Below are 25446 nucleotides of genomic sequence, written 5' to 3' on the forward strand. Positions count from 1 at the left end.
TGAACACTACATCAAAAACTAATTATGAACTATACAGTGACTAACTGAGCATAAAAAAAAGAATATAGAGAAATCCCTATGTGGTAGAGGTATGCAGAAATGGTTGAAAGCTGAGAGGAAAACAGATAAATTGAGAAAAACTCTCTAGCTCTTCATCTCTCTTCTTTTGCACAAGATAATGGTAGGTCCACCATTAGAAGAATTTGAAAACTGTGGTGTGCTAAAGGTAACTAAAACAACAGTAAAATCTGTACCAAGCTCAGTTCCTTTCTAAATTGACTTAACCTCTCCACACTAATGGCTTGACAGAATATACATGCCGTGTTCCAAGTATAAATATACAATAATTATCTCAGTCTTCTGCTATTCTGTACACTATGCCTAGCATTCAGTCAAAAATTATTGGACATAAACAGGGCAAGGGAAAACTGGCATATTGTTGAGGGATCAACAGAAAGGAGACCCAGATATTGGAACTATCAGGGACTTTATTATTAGTATGTTAAAGGATTTAGTGGAAAAAGTAGGTCACTTTAATGAACCAGAGGAGGAATTTTGGCAGAAAGATGGAAACCATAAAGAGTTTGAAGATACTTCTATTTGTCCAGAGAGTGAAAGGGTTCTATCACTGAGTGAGGGAAATTAGAAAAAACAATGGTATCAGAGATGAGGTATTTACTCAGGGTGATCAGTAGACTCAACACAGCTGAGGAAATAGCCGATCAACTTGAAGATAGTTTAGTATAAATTATTTAAACTGAAATAAAAGATAAAGAGAGGTCGAACAGAATATCTAAGATGGGAAAATAAAAGATGGTATAACAAATAAATTGGAGTTTCACAAAAGAGAACAAGAACAGAACAGAAAAAAAAACATATTTAAATAGATAATGGCCAAAATTTTTAAAAAATAAACAAGATCATATTACAGGTCAAAGAAGAAGCAGCTCAGACAGTCCCAAGTAGGCTAATAATAATAATAATAATAGGTAGTAGTAATAAAAGAAAACACACCTATACACATCATAGTTAAACTACTGAAAACCAGGGGCACCTGGGTGGTTCACTTGGTTAAGCGTCTGCCTTCAGCTCAGCCCATGATCCTGGGGTCCTGGGATTGAACCCCGTGTCAGGCTCCCTGCTTAGTGGGGAGTCTACTTGTCCCTCTTCCTCTGCCCCACCCTCCCCCCTGGTCATGCTCTCTCTCTCTCTCAGTCTCACTCTCTCTCAAATAAATAAATAAAATCTTAAAAAAAAAAAAAAAAACTATTGAAAACCAAACATAATGAAGAAGTCTTGAAGGCAGCCAGAAAGTTTTAACAAGACACAGAGGACTTTTTCCTTTCTGTGCTGCACAATGGCAGGATGGTGGTAAAGATTTCTAAGAAGAGGAAGTTTGTCGCCAGTGGCATCTTCAAAGCTGAACTGCACGAGTTTCTGACTTGGGGGCTAACTGAAGATGGCTACTCTGGAGTGGAGGTCCAAGTTACACCAACCAGGACTGAAATCATTAACTTAGCCACCAGGATGCAGAATGTTCTTGCTGAGGAGGGCTGGCTGATCCAGGAATTGACCGCTGTGGTTCAGAAGAGGTTTGACTTCCTTGAGGGCATTGTGGAGCTTTATGCTGAAAAGGTGGCTGCAAGAGGTCTGTGTGCTATTATCCAGGCAGAGTCTCTGTTACAAACTCCTAGGAAGCCTTGCTGTGTAGAGGGCCTGCCATGGTGTGGTGTGCTGTGGTCCATCATGGAGAATGGGGCAAAGGCTGTGAGGTCATGGTGTCTGGGAAACTCCAAGGACAGAGGGCTAAATCCATGAAGTTTGTGGATGGCCTGATGATTCACAGTGGGGACCCTGTTAACTATTATGTTGACACTACTGTATACCATATGCTGCTCAGACAAGGTGTGCTGAGCATCAAAATGAAGATCATGCTTCCCTGGGATCCAAGTGGTAAGACTGGCCCTAAGAAGCCCCCACCTGACCGTGTGAGTGTTGTGGAACCCAAAGATGAGATATTGTCCACCACCCCCTTCTTGGAACAGAAGAGTGGGAAGCCACAGCCAGACCCACAGTCTCTTTGGCAGCTGCATCTGGAATCTGGCTATTACTCTGTAAAGACCCTTAATAAAATCTTTGAAAAAGACACATGGCCTGAATAGACTGTACATTCACTCTTTGAACTGAGGATTCTGTTGCCCAAAGGGAACATGACTTCATTTATTCTTAGGGCTGCCTGGCTCATGATACTTCTGTGTTTTCCCTGAAATCGTTGGTTTCAACTGTGATTTTGAGGCAAGAGCCAGAATAGGAGGACCTACACAAAGCTAACCAGAGGGATATCCTGTGGGGAAGTAACTGTGGCGATGGTGAAGGCTGATTGCTAACAGGACAGCACCTTGATTAATTCACTGCAGTTTGGGTTTATAGGTTTAGAGAGGGACATATTTAAAATGGTTTTCTTTACTTGATGTATAAGGAAATCTGTATTGCCCATAGACAATAAATACAGTGCTCATTAAAAAAAAAAACAAAACAAAACAGAGGAACAAAGATAAAAAATTACAGCTCACATTTTACCAGAAATGGTGTAAGCCAGAAAACAGTGGAGTGACACTTTTAAAGTCCTAAGAGGCGGGGGGAAAAAAAAGTCAACCCAAATAACATACCCAGCAAAAACATCTTTCAAAAATGAACGTGAAATAGCTTTTCAGAACAAAAGCTGAGAAAATTCATTGTCAGCAGACCTGTGCTATAAGAAATGTTGAAGTTCTTTAGGCAGAACTACTTGACAGAAATTTGCAGGGTCTTCACAAAGAAACAAACAGGCCAGAATGGTTTAAAAACAAAAAAAAATAAAATAAAATTCTTTCTTATTTTCATCACTTTAAGAGATAATTTCTTATCTAAATAGGAGAGCACCAACCTTTTCAGCAAAGGGCTAGACAGTAAATATATTAGATTTTGTGGACCAGTATCTGTCACAGCCACTCAACTCTGCCCTTGTAGCGTCAGATCAGCCATATTATAAAACAAACTACCTTGACTTCCTGGAAAACTTTATTTGCAAATAAGAGGTGGCATGTCCTTTTGTGCTGACCTCTGACCTAGAAAAATAGTTTAAAGCATATAAATTTAAAATATATGACAAAACGGAGTGAAGTTTTTAGCAAAAACTTTTTTTAGCAAAAAATTACTGTAGAATTGAAAATAGTTTATAACAAATATAATAGAAAAAATATAAAATATCAATATAGTAGTTTCTGCTGTATAAGTATAAAAGAAAAATATATGTAAAAATATAAAATAGAAAAATAGTTTATAACCTAAAAAGTAAAATATATGACAAAGCAGTGAAGTTTTTAACAAAAAAATTACAGTAGAATTGAAAATAAACTTGTAAGATCCTTATATCACATATCATCATAATATATGAAGTAGACTGATCATTTTAAAATCATAAAACTTAGGGGACCTACTAAAAAGTAGAGAAAGATTTGGCTAATAAGTCAATAGTGGAAATACAGTGAAATATTAAGAATTAATCAATCTAAAAGTAAGGAAAAGAGAAAAAGGAAAAAATAAATGGGACAAATAAAAACGAGCAAGAGAGTAGATTTGAATCTATATCAATTGCATTAAATATAAATCATTTAGGCCTTAAAACAAGTCTCAAAACATTTAATAGCATTTAAATCATCCAAAGTATATTCTTTGACTTCAATGGCATTAAACTAAAACTCAATAACAGATACTGGAAAATCTCAAATATTTGGGAATTAAACAGCCTTCTAAATAATACATGGGTCAAAGAACACGTCACAGGAAATTAAAAGCTATTTTGAACTGAATGAAAATGAAAATACAACTTACCAAAATTTGTGGAATGCAGTTAAAGTAGTGTTTTGAAGGAAACTTTTATTTTTTTATTTATTATTATTTTTTAGATTTATCCTAGAGAGAGAGAAAGAAAGCATGAGTGGGAGGAGCAGAGGGAGGAGAGGGAGAGAGAATTCCAAGCAGACTCTATGCTGAACACAGAGCCGGATCTCACAACCCTGAGATCAGGACCTGAACCAAAACAGTCGGATGCTTAACCAACTGCACTACCCAGGCACCCCTTGAAGGAAGCTTTTAAAAGTTAGATTAAAAAGAGCAAATTAAATCTAGAGCATTCAGAAGAAGAAAATGATAAAAGAAATAAATGAAATGGAAAATAAAGTAAATAAAACCAAGCGTGGTCCTTTGAAAAGACCAGTTTAATTGGAATGTGTTTAACCACTCCGATCAAGAAAAACAAAGAATTACCGATATCAAGAATGAAAGGGAGGACATCATTACAAATCCTATAGACTTTAAGAGGATATAAGGGAATATTAGGAACAACTTTATGCCAGTAAGTTTAAAAAGGAAGGTAATAGAGCTGGTTTGTTCAGGATGTAAAGCATCAGTTTAAGATGTGTTGGGTTTAGGTTATAATAGAAAACTAGATAAAAATGTCTAGAATCAGAGGGTAGTTCATGTTAGACGGTCAGTAAAGAGGTTGAAGAAGAAAACAACAGGCTTTGGTTTTGATAAATTTTAAGAGTTTTAACCAAACTTTTGTTACAAATTAAGGCAGCTAACTATTTTATTTTCTTATATGTAGAGAATACTGTGTCCCTGATTTTTATGTGGTAGTCTTTTACACTGTTGTAAATTAAAACTCCTTAACTCTCTCTTTAGTAAGTAGAGTTATAAGGGACCATATATTATCTAGTCTTATTTCTCTGCCTTCATACGGTTGTCTTAGCTAGAGTTCATCCCTGCATATTGTCTTGAAGATCTGCATGGATACCATTGCTATAATCTTTAGATAAACTTGGTGACATGTGTTTTTTTTCCTAATGATCAAAAAATTCATTCTTGTTTCTGTCTTAAACCACCACAGTTTTCTATGGACTTACATCTCAACCTCTTATTTTGTATACTTAAAGATAGCATTTATTCTGTTAACTGTTTTTTTCGTTCTTATCATTTCCAGGTATTTAAATTATTTCCAGTAGAACCTCTTCTATTCTGCTGAGTCTAAAAAAATCTCTTTAATCCCATTCTTGTGCACATCATTTAAAAAATATGGTGGCCTGTAAGAAGCTGGGAAAAGAAACTTAAATGCACTTTATAATATTTGAGTGTATGAAAAAGTGAAATCACAAATCAGTGTGGATTGAAAGATTCCTACATTACATGATATGTGGACAATTGGTGATTTGTAAAGAATTAAATTATGTATTTACCTTATGTCAAAATAAAATATAGAGTTAAAATTTTAATTGAATCCTTAAAAATGTGAGAGATGGTAGAAGAGTCTTGCCACTTGCTTTTACATATAAAAGAAGTAAAAGAGAATACAGATGGAAAGTTGGTATTTTAGAGTATAAAAGTTTAATTCTTCTGTATATAAAGTATGAGAACTACCTTAACTAAATTAAAGAGGAGACAAGGTAGGGAAGAAATTTAATATTCTGAATATATAAGAGTGCACACAAATGGATATGATAAAATAATTAACATAAACATACAGTTCACAATAGAGCAAAGGTAATTTCTAAACATGACAAATGTTCCACTTCACAATCAAAAATGTAAGATTAAGTAAGTGAGATGTCATTTTTGCCTAATGAAGATTTTATCTTTTAATGAGCATTACTTTATAATGGTTGGTTAGGGTGTGGTTAGGGTTGTGCCTTTCTGTCCCTTAGTGAAAATATAAATTGTTACATCATTTAGTAAAACCATTTTGATGGTTTTAACATAACAATCATATGTTAAAAATTACCGACTCAACCCTTTAATTGTTCTTTTAGGATTTTTTCCTAAGGAAGAAATCAAAGATTTGGACAAAGACTGTTTAGATCAGCATTTGTAATTTAAAAAGAAAAAGATAGGGATAAATAGAGAAAGAATAGGAAAGGACTTGTCCCCAAATAGGGGAGGTAGTTAAAATAATTATAATACAACATTGTGATGGAATAGTTACTTGGCCATTAAAAAACCACTTCTCTGAACACTTCTTAATGGTATCAGAAAAATCTTAGGGTATAATGTCAAGTAGAGAAGTAAAATACGAAACTATATATACTCAATAATCTGAACTTAGTTTAAAAAATTATATACACACATTTAGACATTCCCATACCAAAATGTTAACAGTGGTTATCTTTGGATACTAATATTTTTTCAATTTTCTAAAATAACCATATATTCCTTTTATAATCAGTAAAGATTTTTTCATAACTTAATACGAAAGCTACCTTACAGTGCTGAAATTTAGAAAATATACCAAACACATAATTTTGAGGACTTCCTGCCAAAAACGTCATAGATGGAAGAATTACAAACACTTCCCTTCGTAAGTGTTGGGTTGCATTGCAGGAGGTAGACAGAGCAATTTCCAGTAGCCCTTACTCCTACCCCTGATTTGGTAGGACAAGTCCAAGAGGCTTGAGCAGCCTGAAGGAAGAAGGATGGAAACTGGCCTACTTTGAGCTGCTTTCCCTTTGCATTCATTACCATTGTGAATCTCCAAGAGTAAAGTAGAATGTGTGTATATAGCATTCCCAGATCTGTTTGACCATGGAACTTTTGTCTTTTTTTAAGTAGACCTATTACAATCTTAAAGAGCACAATCTGGGAAACATTGATGTGGAGATATTCAAAGGAGGATGGACAAAATAGAGGTTGGCAAACAGTGGCCCATAGGCCAAGGCCAGCCAGCCTCCAGTTTTTGTAAGTAAAGTTTTATTGAGACACAGCCACACTTGCTTACTGATTGTCTATGTCTGGTCTGTAGTTGTTTTCACACTGTACTGGCAGAGATGAGTAGTTTAGACAGAGATCATATGACCCACAAGCCTGAAATATTTACTCTGGCCCTTTACAGAAGGAGTTTGCCAAACACTGGCATAAATGATAGGAATCTTTAAGCCCTGATAGTTTGTGATTCTGAGTTATTTCTGCTCAGTGGAAGTCTGTTTCAGGTAAAAGTTTTTAAATGAAAAAAAGGGTAGGCGGAAAAAGGCAGAAGGGCAGGAGAGTCACAAATATAAGAATAACAGAAGAAAGTCAGACTTGGTGTGTGAATAACTAGGAAATGTGCAATGGTGACTGACTCCAAGGAGGAATTGTTTACAGAACTGCAAACCACAGAGTTTGCTAGCCCATCTTTGTGGCTGACATCTGAGAGACACTTAAGTGCTAGAAACACCGTGGAGTAAATTTACTGAAAGTGGAAAGAGGGGCACCTGGGTGGCTCAGTCAGTTAAGCCTCCAAGACTCTTGGTTATCTGAGGTCATGATCTCAGGGTCGTGAAATCAAGCCCCGAGTCGGGTTCTATGCTCAGTATGGAGTCTGCTTGTCCCTCTCCCTCCCCCTTTGCCCCTGCCCTGGCTCATGCTTGTGGGCTCTCTCTCTTTCTCTCTCAAATAAATAAAATCTTAAAAATAATATCAAAAGTATTTGAGCGTCTTTGAGACCGAGTCTTATTTCTGTAGAGGGAATTTTCTGATTTCTACTGGGTACTGGCTATAATATTGGCCATCTGCCTGCTGGCCAGTGCTTGGTTGCAAGAAGGTACTGCGGAGCACCCACAAGTGGCCTGTGATATAATTTGGACAGTGTGGTTTTTAAGTTAATTATCACCTTTGAATGTAAAATGAAATTTTGTAATTATAGTTAAAATATATAAGACACTAAGAACAGTGTCTTATATAAGCAACAACACTAGGAAGCGAAATTTCTAATTGGGAAGTAGAACTCGAGAATGAGTATGTTTCAAACATACTTTCTTTTTATTCCTCCAGCTTTATTGAGATATAATCCACATTTAACATTGTGTAAATTTAAGGTGTACATATTGTAAAATGTTTAACACAGTAAGGTTAGGTAACACATTCTTTACCTCACATAATCAGCATTTCGTTATTGTTATGGGAAGAACATGGTGAGTTCAACTCTCCTACAACTTTTAGTTAAACGGTATAGTAGTGTTTACTAGAGTCACATTCCATCCCTAGACCTTATTCCTTCCTAAATAGAAGTTTGTACCCTTTAACCAACATCTCCCTATTTCCCTCACCCTTCAGTCCCTGGTAATCGTTATTCTACTCGGTGTTTCTAGGAGTTCAGTGTCAAACATAACTTTCTTTTATTTAAAATGCTATTTTTAATATTTACGTTTATGCAATTCTAGGAGAAGCAGCTCTTGATCTTAGAAGATCTTGTAGTTTTAAAAACATTTAATCATAACAGTATTTTTATTTGCTGCCAGTTAAATTAATATTATGTCATTTTGTGCTAAAATACTTTCTCTTATCATTGCCTACTGAATGATTTTTTTTAAGTATTGGCATTATAAATTACTGCAGTTAAAAGTAGTAAGAATTGGGGTGCCTGGGTGGCTCAGTCGTTAAGTGTCTGCCTTCGACTTAGGTCATGATCCCAGGGTCCTGGAATTGAGCCCTGCATCGGGATCCTTGCTCAGCGGGAAGTCTGCTTCTCCCTCTCCCATTCCCCCTGCTTGTGTTCCCTCTCTTGCTGTGTCTCTCTCTGTCAAATAAATAAATAAATAATCTTAAAAAAAGAGTTGTAAGAATTAAGTAAAATGTGTTTTGTCCATTAACTTTTTATTAGCCTTTCTTCCTGTCACTTTGAATTTAAAAATAGATTCCAGAATTATCTTGTAAGATTTAAATTTAAAAACACAAGAGTTTTTTTCTTTGTACTTTCATTCATAGCAAGGCTGATACTTGGCAGTTTTTTAGTTCCAATAAAGGAAGATGGGTTGGTGAAAAGTGAGTAACATGACCTTGTTTTTAGTAAAGGAAATTCATACTTTACCAACTCATTAAATGACTTCTAGGCTATTATGGCCATGATAGATAAGGATACATAGTGAGCTTTACTTTTTTTTTTTTTTGACAGAAATATTTCCAAAAAATTCCATATAGTATCTAAGGTAAATATTGAATAATAGAAGTTCTGGAATAAGTGACTAATGGCCTAGCATGATTAAATGTTGGCTAGATAGTAGGAAATCATTAGTCATTACTGGAATATTTTAAGTCTGAAACACTAGGATGTATGATAGTTGATGTTGATTTTATTTTTATTTTATTTTTTGAATAATCAAAGGATAAATTCTTATCAGTTATTTTGCTTTTTTATAGCAGTAATTATAACTTAAAGAAAAGTTTTAACTCAAGACAACTATGATGAAATTTGACTTCTTAATCATGAATTCCATGGCTAGGAACTTTCTGTGATTGAAAATGCATCTAATGTCAATGCCTGAGTTCTAATTCTTGTCTGCCATTAACTTGCTGAGTGATTGGTTCAGGTATTGAAATTCTCTGATTTTTATGTTCTGCAAAATGAAGGGTTTAGATTATATGACTTCCTTATCACTCAAATATTCTATTAAATGCAGCTGTTTTAGAAATATTATATGCATTGGGGTACCTGGGTAGCGCAATCAGTTAAGTGTCTGCCTTATGCACAGGTTGTGATTCCATCCTGGGATTGAGCCCCATGTAGGGCTCCCTGCTCAGTGGGGAGACTGCTTCTCCCTCTCCCTCTGGCCTCTACTCATGCTTGTTCTCTCTCTAGGGCTCTCCCTGTCAAAATAAATAAAATCTTTTTTAAAAATTAAAAAAAAGAAATATATGCATTAAATATAAGATGAATTTCAGAACGTTTTTTCAGTCTAGGTATTGAAATAGATATTGTTTGCAGAAAGTCGAGGCATTGCAGTTATCTGCCACAATATGTGTAATGAAACAAACCTCATACTAAAGGTCTTAATTATTGGCTTCATGTCCCAACCCCACTATAGATGAGGTAGTAAATCTCTCTGAACATCATTTTCCTTATCTGTAAGTATAAACAGTAATCTCTGCACAGCACACCTCTGAGAGGCAAATAAAATGCTAAAGCTGACCCTTGGACAACATGGAGGCTAAGGGTGCTGACCTCCCTGCACAATCAAAAATCTGTATATAATTTGATTCCCCCACATTTAACTAGTAATAACCTGTTGTTGGCTGGAAGCCTTTACCAGTAAGGCAAACTGTCAATTAACACATATTTTATATGTTACATGTATTTTAGGCTATATTCTTAAAGTAAGCTAGAGCACAGAAACTGTTAAGAAAATAATAAGAGAAAATACACTTGCAGTACTGTACTGTATTTAAAAAAAAAAATTGTGCGTAAGTGGACCTGCGCAGTTCAAACCCATGTTGTTCAAGAGCCAACTGTATATGTAAAGCATTTTGTAAATTGTAAATGCTCTGTAACTCTAAGGTAATAGTAATTTGAAGGAATGTACGAAGGCAAAGCTACTGACTGGGATTTTAGTAGTCAACATTAAAATGAAAATAAACGGTTAACTTCACAAAGCAAAGTTTGAGAACTTTTTTAAGTAGACAACAATAATCCATTTAATATTCAGTTAGATCATTTGGATTTGCAAAATAAGAAAAAAAATCTTGTGTGACCAGATTGCAAGGCATCTGAAATGGTTTGCTTAAAACTAAACTTCCACAAAATAGTTTTAAATAAACAGAACACATGTTCATTGTCAAAAATAAGAATGTGTAATTGACTGAAATAAAAATGTACCTTTTAACCCTTCCCTTAATCTCACTTTCTAGAGATAGCCCTTGTTAACAAACATTGTCTGTATATTTATTCATTCAGTATTTGTTGAGCAAAATTACATATGCTGTATGAAATTGTATATTCATTGTGCTGGGTGGTGGGCATGAAATAGCCAACAAGCAGGCATGAGTCTCTGCCCTCATAGTGCTTATGTACTGTAACCATAGGCGGACATTGAGCAAGTAAATAAATACACAAAATAATTATAGATTTTATGCCTACTTAAAGGAAATGAAAAGAATGCTCTGATAAAGAATTAGTGAGGGTATATAGGGAGTTAAACAGGACAGACAAGGCCTCTCTGATGGGATATGTCAGTTGAGACCCAAGCCTTAGAAGAAGCCTCTATGTGTGTATTTTATATACTCACACATACATAGACACACATCATGTATAATCTTTTTATTTGCAGAAGTGAAATCATATTTTTTGTGACTTTACTGAACAGTGTTTTATGGACATGGTGGTACTTACAGGTTTACCTTTTTTTTCTTTTTTTACCTGCTTTATTATCATCAGACTGGAATATGAGGAAACTTATGTTTTTGTGTTCTTGATGGCAGTGTAAATTTTTGTGAAATGCAGTTTAATAATTTAGAATTCATATTCAAATAATCCTATTTATATAAATTTATCTTGCATGTATAGCTACCTAGTATTTAAAGATATTTATGTTAGACGAGGGTAAACCTGGAGACAGTGCGGTCCATACAATTAATAAGGGGGCTGATTAAATAACATGAGTACAATGGAACACTTAGGTAGCTGTTAAAAAATAAGGTAGGTCTATGTAAGGTAAATACAGTAGATGTGGAAAAATATGAGTTACATTATTATTTTAAGTTGCAGAAAAGTATATGTAGTCTGATTTCATTTGTAGAAGAGATAAGACGGATAAACAGTTGATCCTTGAACAATACCTGTGAACGGGGGCTAAGGGCACCAACCTCCGTGCAGTCAAAAATCTGCCTATAACTTTTGACTCCCTGGAAACTTTACTAACCCTGCAAACCATGAGATTACCTTTTACGGCAGTACACAATTTGCTGGAGAGGTGAACTGCTTATGCAGAGATGGTTGGTGTCACACAGGGATGATTAGCTTCACACATGTTTTAAGTGGATACTTGCAACATCTTAGCTCACCACAGTGGCAACAAGAGGTGGCTACAAAATTATTACTGTAACACAGTATGCACTACAGGTAGTTTTATGAGTTACAATTTAATACTGTCTTTACATTTGCTTACATTTTTCTCAAATGCAAATGGCACCATGAATAGTCTCTGTGTGCATAAGTTTTGATAAATTTTAACTTTGTGTATTTTAAATTTGTGTATGTTTTATGGTAGTAAATTACAAAATAGACTAGTATTTACATATATGTTATGTATTCATGACATGCCTAACTTTTTCTTAATTTTTTTTGGATATTTTTAGGCTGTGAAGTTCATCTGTGGATTTTTTCAAATTGTTGCAAATCTCCAAAAAAACTCTAATATATTTATTGAAAAAAATCCACGTATTAAGTGAACTGTGCATTTCCAACCTGTGTTGTTCAAGGGTCTACTGTTAATGTATATATGCTTGTATGTATAACAAAGTTTTATAAATCTACACAACAATCTGTTAATTGTGCTTGTATCTGTGGAGTGAGGTTAAAAATGTCTAAAGATGGAGAGGGAAGGACAAACAATGTATTGTAAACATTTGAAAAGCCAAATTTAAATTTTTATTTAAAATTTAACAATTAAGTTTGGAATATTGCAATCAGGTCTGTACACAAAGTGATTTTACTTTGTTAGGATAGTTTAAAACTTTTTGAGTTTTTATTTCTTGAAAACAAAATGCTATGGGAGAAAAAATAAATAGGTTGTTTTAGAGTATTTGGCAACTATCTCCAAATATTTTATCTTCAAATATAATATCTTCTATTATAACATTTTTTCCTGGAAGATGAATCATGTCATATAAGTGCTAAGACAGTGCTAAGACAGGTATAGTTTATTAATATATTAAAGCAAATTTGTTTTGTTAAACCAAGTATTTTATTGAGTATGTGTACTGTGTAAAAAGAGATTCCTAGTTACCTAGCAGAGACCCCTAATACATACCAGAAGGGGAGAGAATATAAAATCATAGAGTCTGGTTAGAAGGGATCTTAGAGATCTTAGTGTCTAGTTTAGCTGAGGTGGACGCTCAGTTAAGTGAATTGCCTTATATCACATTGCTAGTTAGCATCAAAATCAGGGCTGATACCTGTGTTTTCAGTTTCAGAATTCACTGTTGAATGTTTTCAAGACAGAGATCATTTACAGTCTTTTAATTTCAAGTGCAGTCCTTTGAGTCTACTGTGGTTACACTTATTGACAAGCTTGGTCAGGTGTACCATTTTGCAAGGGTGACCATGCATCTAGTGTGCCTGAGACAGTCCTAGTTTATGTCTTTTGTTCCAGCATAATTATCAAAAGTACTTTCTTCTCATTCTCATAGTTATCTAGCCCTGGACAGTATATTCTACAGTTGTTCCAATTATTGCCAATTTATTGAATCTGAAGGGCTGTGAACAGTACCAGGGTGGAGATTTTGAATTATGAATCTAAAGATTTGCAGTGCAAGCTGTGCTAAATGGCAGAGTGCTGCTGTAATTCTGAATGGTAAGAAATGACAGACAAGGATGGCTTCTTGAAGAATATGGCGTTTGAACTGAGCACAGAAGGAAGAGTAGGGCTGTAGATTGGTTGGGTTACCCAAAGATGAAAAAGAATGACATTTAGGATGTATAAGTAAGAAGCTCAAAGTGCATTTGAAGAAGAGAATACAAAAAGTATCCAGAAAGTAGAATACAAGAATATACATCCTGGAAGGTGTATCTAGACCAGATTATTTAATACCAGGTCAGAAGGCTGGGTGGGATTTGCTGAGTAGCTAGAATACCCCAGCAATTTTTAGGTACATGAAGAAACAAGTAACACTTTGTGTGCAAGTAGTACACAAGGTTTGGTCTATTGGCGGTGTGTTGAGTGAGTTGAGAGAGAAAAATATAAAATCTGTGATACTGATTAGAAGAATTGGATGCCGCATCAGGTAGGATGTTTAAGACCCTCAACTGGGTATTGACAGTGGAAGGAGAAACTCTTATCCCTCAGTGGCTCATACATGGTAAATATTTAATAAATGTCAGATAGATGTTCCTACAAAGGAAGAGAAGACAAGATTTGTAATTTTTTGGATACCTAAGGCAAGGGAGAGAAAAAGATTTAAGTTTCACACTAAATACAAGCAGAGAGATTCTCTTTGTAAGTCCAAGGTTATGGTCTTAGTCTACTTGGGTTAAGAAACTGTGTCCCCATTACTGTTGAGTTGTGCTGTAATGATTGCTCTGTTTTTAGAGAGCTTTGGAGAGGTGGAAATATAATTAAAATGTGATTTGTTTGTTTAATGTTTAACATTTCATCTTTGACAAAAGTCATGAATTTTGAGGCCAGAACTTGTGAGGTCCAGGTAATAACTTAGTGCCTCAATTATGAATTTTGGTTTTAAGCAATTAAATAAAAGTTCAGTAAATGACCTTTCTGGACACAAAGATGGATTTAGACATTATCAGAGAGCCAGCTTGAATTTTAATTTGATGCTGTTATTTTGTTATAAAGAAAGAATCCATTATGCAGTGCTAAAACACCAGAAGGAAGATAGTATGTCTGAATATCTTTTAATTGGTAGCTATATTTAAGAGATGATTAAATTACACAATAATGTCATAGTTGGCAGAATATCATTCGGGTCTAAAAGACATCACTGACAATCTGGCTGCTTATAGACTTTATTTCATGTAGTTTCAATGCTGGATCCGTGTGTTTTTCATTTTTGGTTATAGTGCTGTTGGTGTTGAGAACAACTCCCATTTGATGAATGCTTAAGAGATCACCAGAAATTTAAAAGTATAGTATGATTTGATATGCATTTTGAGTTAGGTTTTCCTATAGTATTAGCATTTTAAATGCTACTACTACTTCATAACTACTATAATATTGTCCTCATATGTATGTATATCTTAAGAAACAACCTTTGTTTACCACCAGAATCACTCTGAGTTTCCTCATCTACAGTGTGTACCTGAGCATTGTAGACCTCAAATATAAAAAGAATGTGAAGAGATTTTTTAGCTGGATTCTAGTATGATGACAAATTTCTCCTAATTTTTAGGATTCCTCTTCAGTTTACATTCCTTTACTACAAATTTAAATAATTGATGTTTCTTGTCAAACTTAAAGATCTGGATTAAGTACTGCTGAATCCCATCACTTTTTATATAATCTGAGGAAATAAAAACTGCTAGAATTTGGGCTTCTGAGTCTGAATCTTAAAAAATGCTAATGCTCTTTATCTCTCAGCTATGTCTTGGAAAACTAGTTGTGATTAGAGTTAATGTACATCATTAAGCACGTTGGAACAAAGTCAGTTTTCTCTTTTTATTGGCCTAAACGGGTAATGAGCAAAAATATCTTTACACATTTTGTCGTTCCTTTTTTCTGGGGTGTTATAATCTTATTGAGGAGACAGCGTTTTGATTTAGGATGAAAGGAGAGAAGGCGATCTTTTTTCCGGGCTCACTGCTGTGGTAGGTGCGTCATTAGCATCTGGCACACCTTTTTTAATGAGTGCTTTTGATGTCAGGAAAATGTCAGATGACTTCCTTAAAATTGAAACATCTCTCCTGCACACAAGAATGGGAGGAGTGTTTTGTGTTCATTTTATTTTATAACTTCCTTCGATTGTTTATATAAGTCATTTATTTTAAACCAGCAGTTGACTGCAGGGGCTGCTTATCAGAGAACACACCTACCAAAACTCTCCAGTAGAGTGCGTTCCTCTGATAGCGGATGAGTTCTTCTCTACCTTTGGGATTTAGTTCCTCAGAGGAAGAGCTCTAAAGTCCGTGGGATCATCACATGCAACTTTTATTCCCTTGCTTTGAAATTATTTGAATACTCAAAAGTTGCAGCCTTGGTAAAGGATCTTTATGAGTTTATGTTCACATTGCATTGTGCCCCTAACCAGCCTCCTAGCTGTTTAGCAGCTGTGCCGGTAGACATTTCAGGTATTTGCATAGTTTGGAATTATTTCATTTTGGAGTGTGCTGTTCTCTCACAACCCTGGAAGACTGTTATTAAATTCATAAGCAACAACTTCCATTGGGCCTCAGACACCTGCAAGATCCCATTAGGTTTTTCTAGTCTACTTCCTTCCCCTTTCTTGCATATCAATTATTTTAAAACTTTATGCTCTTCAGACTTACTCTTTTGCTGCCAGCAGTTGACCACATTTCTCAATTCATTGGAATTTGAGATTCTTTTTGTGCTGTACTGCATGGTCAGTTTTTTTGATGACAGTTCTGTGGGTGTTATGTTTGCTGCTATTACAGTTTGTTAATGTCTATTAGATCAAACTTGTTGATTGTGTTTGTAAACTCCTTTAGAGCCTTACCTAATTTTTTTGTCTACTTGATCTGCCAATTTTTAAGAAAATAAATTTCTGTGAAAGGTATGATTGCAAATTTGTTCAGTTCTTGTATTTCTAACTACCTTTGCTTTGTATATTCAGAAGCTGTGTTATTAATGCATTTGGAATTATGACTTACTTTCCTTGTGAATTACTGTGTTTCATCAAATCTAAGAAGATAAAATGCATCCTGATTTCATAGACTTTAAAATGTGTGAAAAAGTGTATCATAGAATCTAGAAAACATGGTATTTATTTTTATCAGCAGGAAACATTCATTTTTCCCTGATTAATTCTTACCTTCAATTATGTTTTGTTCGATATTGACATTACTAAACCTACTTTCTTTTTAATAGCATTGCCTGATAAATATTTTCTTTTATTTTCAAACTTTTGGTGTAGACAGCTTTACACTTGTTTTTATGTCCTTGTGAGTCCTGCCAACCCGTCTTAATTGGTTTCTATTTATCAAATGGTTACCTTTAGCCATATTTTTTTAGCAGCAGTTAGGGTTAACCATGATCTCTTCCTCCTCACCAGATAATTAAATACTTCATCATGCTTTCACTGCCTTCTTCTTCATACACTGTGCCTTCTCCCCAGATACATTCTTTGCACTACAATTTCCACCTTCTTGAGTTTGTTGTTTTAATTTACTTTGCTAGAGTGTACCTGGAAGTAAATTTCTCAGAAAGGCTGTGTGAAAAGTAAACTTAAGACCCCATATCTGAAAATATAATATTTGCTCTCATACAAAGCTTCATTATCTTTTTAGTATACTCTTTAGAATCTTTTTCTTGTCCATATAATAGTCATCTGTTTTATTCTCTGTAAGTTTTGGAATTTCTTTCATCCTTTGAATTCTGCATTTTTGTGATATGGATTATTTTCTTCCTCCACCTCCAATTCATACTGTCCAGCATTGAGTGGTCCCTTTAAAACAGATTTCCATCTAGGGGGTGCCTGGGTGGCTCAGTCAGTTAAGCGTCCTACTCTTGATCTCAGCTCAGGTCTTGATCTCAGGGTCATGAGTTCAAGCCCCATGTTAGGCTCAGCATGGAGCCTACTTAAAAAAATAAAAATAAAAATAAATACACACAATAAAACACACTTATATGTGTTTAGTTCCAGAAAAATTTTATGATGTTTAATATTTGACCGTTTATTGCTCTTGCTGCTTATTCTTTTATCTCCTCTTAAACTTTTCCTTTACATGTGACTTGTACTTGAGTGTTTTGTTTTGGCAAAATCCCTAGAATTACTTTTCAGTCTACTAATTTGATCTTTATTTAGGTCCAATTTTCTTTTCTGTCTGTATTTTTTAATAAACCTTTAATTTTAGAATAGCTTTAGATTTATAGAAGAGTTATGAAGATAGTACAAAGAGTTCTTACGCATTCAACACCATTTCCCCTGTTGTTAACATCTTACTAATGTCTTAAATCTTACTAATGTAAGACATTAACAACATCTTGGTTGGTATTGGTATTTATCGCAGTTAATTAAACAATATAATGTAAACATATATTTTTTTGTTAGCTAAAATTCATACTTTATTCATATTTCCTTGGTTTTTATCTTATGTCCTTTTTGTTTATCCAACCCTATCCAGAATGCCACATTACATTTAGTCATCATATCTCGTTCGACTCCTCTTGGCTGTGATAGTTTCTCAGACTTTCCTTGTTTTCAATGACCTTAACAGTTTGAAGGACCATTGGTCAGATATACTGTAGAATGTCCTTTTATTAAGAATTGTCTTGATATTTTTCTCATGATTATACTGGGAATATTGTTTTGAGGGAGGAGGACCAAAGAGGTAAATTTCCATTCTCATCACATCATATCAAGGTATATGCTATCAACATGACTGACCAGTGTGGATGTTGACCCTGATCACTTGGCTGAGAGTAGTACTTTGCAGGTGTCTCCACTGTGAAGTGACTTCTTTTTTACTTTTCTATATCATACACTTTGGAAGAAGTCACTGTACACAGCCCACGCTTACAGAGTGAGGAGTCACACACCACTTCCTTTTGAACAGAGTATCTACATAAACTATTTTAAATTCTTCTGTGCAGGAGATTTGTCTGTTCTCCCCCATATATTTATTCAGTCATTTGCTAATATTTTCTTAAGGATTTTTGCATCTGTGTTCATGAGATATATTGGTTTTTAATTTTCTGGTAATGTCTGTCAGTTTTGATATTAAGATAATGCTTTATAGAATGACTTGGTGAGTGTTCTTTCTGTTTCTATTTTTGCAAAGAAATTATGGGGAATTAGTATTATTTGTCCTTTGTGAAATTCACCAGTGAATTCACCAGTGAAACTATCTGGGCCTGGTGCTTTCTTTATAGAAAGTTTTAAATTGGGGCACCTGGGTGGCACATTCGGTTAAGCAAATGACTCTTGGTTTCAGCTCAGGTCATGATCTTGGGGTTGTGAGATCAAGCCCTGCATCGGGCTCAGCTCGGAGTCTGCTCGAGACACTCTCTCCCTCTGCCTCTCCACACTGTTCGCTCTCTCACTCTCAAAAATAAATAAATCTTTTTTTTTTAAAAGAAAGTTTTAAATTATTGACTTCATTTCTTTAATAGTCATCGGGCTGTGGAAGTTATCTATTTATTTCTTCTTGTGTGAGTTCTCATAATTCATGTTTTTTTTTTAAGTATTTAGTCTGTTTTATCTAAGTTATTGAAATGTGGACATAGAGTTATTCATAGGGTCCCGTTATTATCCTTTTAATGCCTGTGAGAGCAAGGGTGATGGCCCTCCTTTCAGACCTGGTATTAGTAATTTGTGCCTCTTTATTTTTTTCTTGGTGCCTGGCTAGAGTTTATCAGTTTATTGATATTTTCAAATAAGCAGCTTTTAGTCTTGTTTTTTCTGTTGTTTTCCTGTTTTCATTTTCATTGATTGCTGTTCTAATTTTTATTATCTCATTTTTTCTTCTTGATTTAGGCTTAATTTGCTCTTTTCTGTAGTTTCTTAAGGTAGAAACTTAGGTTACGGACTAAAGGTTTTTTTTTCTTTTTTAATGTATGCATTAATGCTGTAAATTTTTCTCTAAACACTGCCTTTGTTTTTTCCCTCAAAGTTTAATAAGTTGTGTTTTCATTTTCTTTCAGTTCAAAATAGTTTCTAATTTTCTGTGTGGCTCCCCCTTTGACCCATGTATTATTTAGATGTGTATTTATTTTTAAATATTTGGGGGTTTCCCATCTATATTTCTGTTACTTATTTCTAGATTAACTCCACTGTGGTCAGAGAACAATACTCTTTTTTTTATGTTAATGACCATACATTACATCATTAGTTTTTGATGTAGTGTTCCATGATTCATTGTTTGCGTATAACACCCAGTGCTCCAATACGTGCCCTCTTTAATACCCATCACCAGGCTAACCAATCCCCCCACCCCTTCCTCTCTAGAACCCTCAGTTTGTTTCTCAGAGTCCATAGTCTCTCATGGTTCGTCTCCCCCTCCAGTTTCCCCCACTTCATTTTCCCTTCCTACTATCTTTTTTTTAACATATAATGTATTATTTGTTTCAGAGGTACAGGTCTGTGATTCAACAGTCCTTACACAATTCACAGCACTCACCATAGCACACACCCTCCCCAATGTCTATCACACAGCTACCCCATGCCTCCCACCTCCCACTACTCCAGCAACCCTCAGTTTGTTTCCTGAGATCAAGAATTCCTCATATCAGTGAGGTCATATGATACATGTCTTTCTCTGATTGATTTATTTCACTCAGCATAATACCCTCCAGTTCCATCCACGTTGTTGCAAATGGCAAGATTTCATTCCTTTTGATGGCTGCATAATATTCCAGTGTGTGTGTGTGTGTGTGTGTGTGTGTGTGTGTGTGTGTGTGTGTGTGTGTGTGTATTACATCGTCTTTATCCATTCATCTGTCGATGGACATCTTGGCTCTTTCCACAGTTTGACTATTGTGGACATTGCTGCTATAAACATCGGGGTGCACGTACCCCTTCGGATCCCTACATTTGTATCTTTGGGGCAAATACCCAGTAGTGCAATTGCTGGGTCGTATGGTAGCTCTATTTTCAACTGTTTGAGGAACCTCCATACTGTTTTCCAGAGGGGTTGCACCAGCTTGCATTCCCACCAGCAGTATAGGAGGGTTCCCCTTTCTCCGCATCCCCGCCAACATCTGTCATTTCCTGACTTGTTAATTTTAGCCATTCTGACTGGTGTGAGGTGGTACCTCATTGAGGTTTTGATTTTTTAATCATTTTTATCCTTTTAAATTTGTTAAAATGTGTTTCATGGCCCAGATGTTATCTCAGGGAATTCCCATGTAAGTATGAACAACATGCATTGCTCTTTTTTTGGCTGCAATATTTTTTAAATGTCAGTTAGATCAAGGTGATTGGTAATGCTATTCAGGTCATCTGTATTCTTACTGATTTTCTTCCTGCTTAGTCTACAATTTATTGACAGAAAGCTGTTTAAACTCTCCAGTTATAATAGTGAATTTACCTATTTCTGTTTGCAGTTCTATCAATTTTTGCTTTATGTACTTTGGCATGCTTTTTGGGGTGCATATGTGTGTAGGATTGTTATATTGTCTTAGAGAATTGACAACTTTTTCATTATTTAATGCCCCCTGTATCCCTAAATAATCTTCCTTATTCTGAAGTTTGCTTTGTCTAAAATTAATAAAGCTAGCTATTCCATTTTTCTTTTGATTAGTGTTAGCATTGTATATCCTTCTTCATCCCTTTACTTTTTCTTTTTACTGAATTCATTACAATTTTTATTCATGTAGTCTTCTAATCAAGGGATATTTAAACTACCACCACTAACACATGAAGATCTTTTAAAAAAAAACTATGTTTATATAAAAAGGGATCTTCCTCAAAATTTTGGAGTTATTGTTCTAGTCTATAACAAAAAGATGTTTCTAACTCAGCTGAGCCTCCTTGGACAGGGCCTAAGAAGAGAGTTTGTAATCTTCCTGATCACGTCCCCTTCATCCCTTGAATATTATCGTGCACCGGCACTGCCCTAGCCCATGGCCTTCTGTCCCAGCTATCATTGTCCTTTACTTCTCTATCTTATCTTCTCCCGCCAATATTCCTTTCCCAGTTTTTTTTGATTGCAGTAAAATACAGATAACATTTACTTCCTTGACCATTTTTAAGTGTACAGTTCATTGGCATTAAGTACATTCATATTGTACACCCATTACCACAGTCCATCTCCAGAACTCTTTTCATCTTGCAAAACTGTAACTCTCATAGACTTTTTTTTTTTTTAAAGATTTTAATTTATGTATTTGACAGAGAGAGACACAGCGAGAGAGGGAACACGTGCAGGGGGAGCAGGAGAGGGAGAAGCAGGCTTCCCACCAAGCAGAGAGACCGATGTGGGGCTCGATCCCAGGACCCTGGGACCATGACATGAGCCGAAGGCAGACGCTTAATGACTGAGCCATCCAGGCACCCCGTCTTGTCTTTTTGTGACTAGCTTATTTTACTTGGCCTAACGTCCTCAAGGTTCATCCATGCGTGTTATAGCATATGTCAGAATTTCCTACCTTTTTAAAGCTAAACAGTATTCCATTGTATGTATATATAACATTTTGCTTATCCTTTCATCCATCAGTGGATACTTGGGTTACTTCCACATTTTAGTTACTGTGAATAATGCTGCTGTAAACATGGGTGTACAATTCTTTTGGATTTATACCTAGTGGAATTGCTAGATCCTATGAATTCTATTTTTAATTCTTTTGAGAAACTGCCATTCTGTTTTTCATTGTGGCTGTACCATTTTACCATTTTACATTCCCACCAGCAATGTACAAGTGTCCCATTTCCTCTACATTCTTGCTAACACTTGTTATTTTCTGTTTTTGTTTGATAGTAACCATACTAATGGATGTAAAGCGGTCATCTCTTTACTTTTAAATCGGTTTAAAATGGGTTTCTATAGACAACATGTCTATAGTTAGATCTTGTTTTTTTAATCCATTTGGACCATCTCTGTCATTTAATAGGTGTATTTAGACTATTTACATTTAAACTGATTATTGGTGTTGTCAGATTAATAGCTACTGTGTTTGTATCTGTTTTCTTTCTTTTCATTGAATTTTTTGTTGTTTCTTTCCCCTCTCTTTTTCTGCCTTCTATGGTTTTGAGTATTTTACACGATTCCATTTCATCTCTCTTAGTGTCAGTTATACTTCTTTTTAAAAGTTTTTGGTGAGGGGCGCCTGGGTGGCTGAGTCGTTAAGCGTCCGCCTTCGGCTCAGGTCATGATCCCAGGGTCCTGGGATTGAGCCCCAAATTGGGCTCCTCGCTCAGCGGGAAGCCTACTTCTCCCTCTCCCACTCCCCCTGCTGTTCCTGCTCTCGCTCTCTCTGTCTGCCAAATAAATAAATATAATCTTCAAAAATAAATAAATAAATAAATAAATAAAAGTTTTTGTGATTGCCCTAGACTTTTCAAATATATTTTTAACTAATCTGTGTTCATCTTCAAATAACACCATAATAACACTTCAAATAACTAACCTATGTTCATCTTCAAATAAAGACTCCTTCCTTTAGTGTAAATACTTCGACAGAATATTTCCAATTCCTCCTTCCCGTTCCTCTGTCTTGCAGTTACTCGTTTCATTTATCCATATTACTGCTTTAAGCAGTTACCTTTTAGATTAGTCAAGAATACGAAAAACAAAAGATTTTATCTTACGTTCATTTATTCCTTCTCTGACACTCTTTTTTTAAATGTAGATCCAGGTTTTTTATTGATTTAATTTTTCTTCTGCTTAAAGAACTTCTTTTAACATCTTTTTCAGGACAAATCAACTAGTGGTAAATTCCATCAGTTTTTTTTCTTTTTTTGAAATGCATGACAAAGTCTTTACTTTCAAATGATTATCAGTACACCAAGTAAGAACATGTATACAAGTTCTTGAATTCTATCTTCTAATAATTTTGATTAAGAGAAACTAAGAGCAGCCCGAACAATATATACTAGTATTTGCTTTTCCACCCTTAGCCGAAAGGACGACTTAAGGCCAGCAGCTGCTTCACACAAGTTACAGTAACTATTTACTACTTTTTCATAGAGAAAGCCACTGACCTTCAAAAAAGCTTTAGGGAAAAAAAATATTTAATCCCTTTCTTTCTTTAAGCAGACTTTTTTTTTTTTTTACTACATCTAAGAAAGAAAAAGTACTGATACATACGTTGCTTGAGCTAAAAGGCATAGGAAAACAGACAACATACACACATTAAATTTCTAAGAAATATGAGGTAAAAGGAGAGAATCTTTGGATAAGCTTTACGTTTGTACAAAGAAGCTAGATTTGCTATTCTCCAAGAAGTGAAGGGAACTACTACATAATATACAGAAATAGTTTAATGCCTTTTCACAAGGCTGTAACTACTCAAGCTTTGCTGAAACTTCGTATTCCATGAAGGCATCTAACATGCCAATCTGCACGCAGAGCTGCTCCTTCCTCCCCTATCCATTTATGCAGTAGTTTTCGTGGATTTCTGACCCGCTGTCACAAAGGCCAGCAGGTTATCCAAGACTTCATCCCTGTTCTGCTGGAAGTAGGACTGGAGGATGGTCATCTTCTCCTGGGTCTCTTTTTCGACTTCGGTGCTGCAGCTGCCATGGGATCCCAGAGCCGCAGCTTCCCTGGTGTCGAACTCCTCCTCTCTTTGCAGGCGGTATTGTTCAATTTCAGCCTGAGCTGCTGCTTTGGCCTGCTTCAACCCCCGGTTCGTTCTTTCGCTTTTGGGCCTCTGCCACCTTCTCGCGGCCCGCTTCTCGGCCTGCAGCAGCTGCTGGATGCCCTGCGACTGGCTGGCCATAGCGGCAGCGACTCTGAGGCCGAGGGATGCGGCCTAAATTGGCTCGAGCCGGTCCCTCCCCATCAGTTTTTGTTTGTCTTGAGAAACTCTGTATTTCTCCTTCACTTTTGAAGGATAGTTTTAGAATAGAGAATTAGATAGATACGGAATATAGATACAGAATTCACAGTTGGTGGTTATTTTTTTCTTTCAACATTAAAGAATTCATTTCACTCTCTTTTTCCTTATGCATTTTTTTGACAGGAAGTTCATTATAGTCTTTACTGTTCCTCTACAGGGAAGGTGATTTTTTTTTTCCCTGCTGACTTCTTTCAAGAATTTCTCTTTGTCTTTGGTTTTCAGTGATTTGAATATGATATGTTTAGGTATGATTTTTTTTAACATTTATTTGGTGTTCTCTGAGTCTCCTAGATATGTGGTTTGGCATTTTTCTAATTAATTTTGGGAAGTTCTCAGCCATTATCACTTCAGATACTTTTTTCTGCTTTGTTCTCCTTCTGGTATTTCAGTTAGACATATGTTCTACTTTTTGATATTGTCCCACAGTTTTTGGATGTTCTGTTTTTTTTCATTCTTCTTCTTTTCATTTCAGTTTGGGACCTGTCTTCCGATTGATTCTTTCTCAGCCATGTCAAGTCTCAGCCCATTGAAAGCATTCTTCTTTTCTGTTACTGTGTTTTTTATTTGAAGCATTTTGTTTTGATTCTTTAGAGTTCTGTCTCTTTGCTTACTCATCTGTTCTTATATATTATCTACCTTTTTCATTAAAGCCCTGAGCCTATAAGTCATGATTATTTCACATTTCCTATAGATAATTCCAACATCTATGTCATAAGATATTGTTCTGGTGGTTGTTTCATTTCCTTAGACTGTTTGTGGTGTGTTTTTTCCCTTGCCTTTTGGCATACCTTGTAATTTGTTGTTGAAAGTTAACCGTCTTGTTTCAGGTAATGGGAACTGAGATAAATAGGCCTCTAGTGTGAGGATTTATGTTAATCAAGGTAGGAACTGGGTTGTGTTTAATGTTTATTGTAGCTGTAGATATCGGGTTTCAAATTCCCCTGTTGTACTTGATTTATTGGCCTTTCCTTTTGATTTTAGAACTTTCCCATGTTCTGTTCCTCAGAGAGTTTCTTACAGTTCTTTCACCTGTAATCCACTGTTACTTTCCTTGAGTCCCATTTGTGTGGTGTTGAGATATGAACAAGGAGTACGATTTTATGATTAAGTCTCAGATTTTAAATGGGCTTGTGTCTCATGGCTGTGACCATCACAAGTGCTATAGCTTTCCCCCCTACTTCCTATTCCCTTCCTTGTTGATAGTGTTTCCAATCTGTTCCCTAAAGCCCTGTCCTGTGCTAACTGTGGGTTGTTGTAT

The 25446-nt window shown here is 35.5% G+C and overlaps 1 protein-coding gene and 2 pseudogenes across 9 annotated transcripts in view; 2 read left to right on the forward strand and 1 right to left on the reverse strand.

Moving 5' to 3' along the window:
• Window positions 1-24115, reverse strand: part of LOC112833393 (V-type proton ATPase subunit G 1 pseudogene) — a 165851-nt pseudogene extending 141736 nt beyond the window's left edge.
• NEO1 (neogenin 1) overlaps window positions 1-25446 on the forward strand; it is a 240133-nt gene that overhangs the window by 132580 nt on the left and 82107 nt on the right. The window lies entirely within an intron of this gene.
• On the forward strand, window positions 578-2195 carry LOC112832863 (small ribosomal subunit protein uS3-like; annotated as a pseudogene).

Source organism: Callorhinus ursinus, unplaced genomic scaffold (genome assembly GCF_003265705.2).
Source record: "Callorhinus ursinus isolate GAN/ISIS: 27379988/994484 unplaced genomic scaffold, GSC_fseal_2.0 scaffold25, whole genome shotgun sequence".
Lineage (NCBI taxonomy): Eukaryota > Metazoa > Chordata > Mammalia > Carnivora > Otariidae > Callorhinus > Callorhinus ursinus.